We start from the raw sequence: 3,360 nt of genomic DNA, 5'->3' as shown, positions 1-3,360 counted from the left end.
AGAATCTCAAGGTGATAACTGCATACCCATGTTCACAGAAGCCTTACTCAGTCACCAAAGGGTGGAAACAAGCCAAGTGTCAGTGGATGGTTGAACATGGTGGATAAATACAATGTGGTCCCTCCACACAATGGAACAAGATTCCACCTGAACAAGGATGAGGATTCCGACACCTGCCGTAGCATGGGTGGACTTTGAGGACATTATGCTGAGTGAAATGAGCCAATTGCCCAAGGACAAATACCGTATGATCCCACTTACATAAGATCCTTGGAGGAGCCAAATTCATAGAGAGAAGGTAGGATGGTGGGTGCTGGGAGGAGGGGGATGGGGAGTTAGTGTTTAATGGGGACAAGGATTCAATGTTGCAGGAAGCAAAGGAGATGGGTGGTGGGCATGTTTGCACAACAATATGTATGTACTTCAGAGAAGGTAATGGCACCCCACTCTAGTACTCTTGCCTGGCAAATCCCATGGATGGAGGAGCCTGGTAGGCTGCAGTCCATGGGGTTGCGAAAAGTCGGACACGACTGAGCAACTTCACTTTCACTTTTCACTTTCATGCATTGGAGAGGGAAATGGCAACCCACTCCAGTGTTATTGCCTGGAGAATCCTAGGGACAGGGGAGCCTGGTGGGCTGCTGTCTCTGGGGTCACACAGAGTCGGACATGACTGAAGCTACTTAGCAGCAGCACATATGTACTTAATGCCACTGAGCTGTGCACTGAAAATGGTTAAGGTAGTAAATTTTACAGTGTGTATGTTTTATCAAAAATTTCAAAAAGCCAAATTCCCTTGGCCAGATAGCCTACCACTGAGTCCAATCTGGACACTCCCTTCCTGGCATTCACCCCTGGTCCTGGGATGAGGGGGTGAGAGCAGACAGAACAAGAGCCAGGCAATAACGTTGCATATAAGAGTGGCCCCTGCCCAGTGGACAAAATAGAAATGCCACCTGATGTCTCTCTGTGGGTTTCCTTCTTGCAGAACCTGAGGCAGGGGCCTGTGGGCAGGAAGGTTAATTGAGAGTAGATTCTTAGGAAGCAGGAGAGTGGATCAATAGGGGCGGAACAGAAAAGGAGGGGAAATCAATAAATGATTCATTGTTGAGCTAGTTACCACTCTGGGCAACTGGATCTCAATTCTGCTGAAGATTCTCTGAAAATGCCCTTTAAAATTGTTCTCTGAAGGATGCTAAAAAGTGTATTTATCCACCAACTTCTAATCTCCATCCTTTGAGGTTTGTCCTGTGTAGGGGACATTCTGCAATTTTAGAGGAAGCCCTGGTGCAGAAGAGTAGAGAGTTAAGAAGGCCTTGAGACGAGAGCCCACCAAAGTGCATGGAACTGTCCAGGAAAGCAGTGCTGAAATCAGGAGGTGGGGGCAGCAAGGTGATGTCTGCTTCAGCCCACCACCCACTCACCCTCGGCTTCTCAGATCCACATGTGCCTCACATTACATCTACTCGGTCACTAAATATTCAAGGTGGTGGCTGGATAGACTTTCTAAGAAAAGTCTCAAGCCTGAGGGATGTGAAACTCAGCTGGTTTTGCTGCTGCAGCTAGTTCCAAAATCTGTCATCTCTTTCCTTCATCACTCATTCTGGATTTCTCACAGTCTGCACAGCCCATGCTGATAACTATGTCTAAGTTACTGGTCTTCAAGCAACAAGGAGGGGAAGAGTGGAGAGGAGAAAAAGCATCATCTTATGGGGCATGGTAACACGAAGTCTCATCTTTTCATAGTCACCAATTTAGAGGAGGTTTCTTTCCTCTAGAAAAGGGGGGGATGATTCTTCAGAGGGTGAGGTTCAAGATTCTTAGGTGCATTGACCCAAATGTCTCATCCTTGAACCAGGGTCCCACTCCTCTAATAGACCTTGGCATTAGCCCTGGAGACCTGTCAAAACTATGCATTCACTGACTCTTACAGTTTTCCCAACCTTACGTTTAATTACAGAGTTGATTTCAGCACCATCTTCCCTCTGGCTGCAGGAGATGAGGGTAAATGCCAGGGAGGCATTCTGGCTTTGACTGCACACCCTGAGCTGATAATTGGCTGCCCTGAGCTTGTCATTCTCTTCCATCAAGTCGAAGGCAGTTAACAAGGAACCAGCAAACTCTCTAACTTTATAACTTCCATTGCTTCCATGTACTTCAAGGGCTGTTACAGCACAGACCAAGGCTTTCCTTTCACCTCTACTTCATCCCACATGATGCAAGGGAGAGTTCTGATAGCTGTGAATCACACGAAGATCATTGCTCAATTTATCACCCAGAAAGGGGGTCTTTGCTACGGTCATATGAGGAGCAACGCAGTTCCAGGATTCCATCCTGAAGGTTGGCTTTCTAAGTTTAGTTTAGATTCCCCCAAAGCAGAGCCTGAAGTAAGGGATTGGACTCAGGCATTTTAATGGGGATGTGGTCCCAAGGAGTAGAAGCAGGAATGGTGGGTGGGGAACAGGGCAGGAGGAAAATTCAGTGAAAGTACCTTCTGTGGAGATGACTACCACTGTGTTCAGCTTCAGTCCCACCAGGGGCCCTGTAAGTACCTTGTAGAAAGCATCTCATTATTGTATCTCTGAAGGAAGTGAGACTGGGCCGTTTATCCACCAACTCTCACACCCTGTGTTTTCAGAGTTAATCTTCCACACACCTCTGGGCTGCATCAATGCAAGGGCAGAGTGGCCTCCTTCATCTAGGCAAAAGTTCTTTTATTTTTTAAGCTTTTGATTTTATATTGGACTATAACTCATTAGCAATGTTGTAATGGTCTCAGGTGGACAGCAAAGGGACTCAGCCATACATATACATGTATCGCATCTATTCTGTGGGGAGAGTTTTGATGGAAACAAAGCATAGTGATGCAGTGTATATGAGGTGGGGGAACTGTCCACTCCATGGTGCTGAAGTGAGGGGCTAAGGAGTGGAATACCACCACGTCTCCTACACCCAACAGGTGGATTTAGATCCAGAATACTTTCAAAACACTTCAGTGCCTCATCAGGCTGAAACCTTGCCTTTCACATACCATGCATTTTCTTCAAAAACCCAATTCTGGGACTTCCCTGGTGGTCCTCTGTTAAGAATCTGCCTGCTAATGCAGGGGACACGGGTTCATTCCCTGGTCTGGGAGGATCCCACATGCCACAGAGCAACTAAGCTCATACACCACAACTACTGAAGCTCGTGCACTCTAGAGCCCGTGCTCCACAATAAGAGAAGCCATGGCAATGAGAAACCTCTCACACTGCAACAAAGAGTATACCCCTCTTGCCATAGCTAGAGAAAGCCCATGTGCTGTGACAAAGACCCAGCACAATGAAAAATAAATAAGAATTAAAAAAAATAATTGAGATT

The sequence above is a fragment of the Ovis canadensis genome, chromosome 12 (assembly GCF_042477335.2).
Source record: "Ovis canadensis isolate MfBH-ARS-UI-01 breed Bighorn chromosome 12, ARS-UI_OviCan_v2, whole genome shotgun sequence".
Lineage (NCBI taxonomy): Eukaryota > Metazoa > Chordata > Mammalia > Artiodactyla > Bovidae > Ovis > Ovis canadensis.
The sequence above is the reverse complement of the archived record's forward strand: the minus strand, read 5'-3'. Positions refer to the sequence as shown.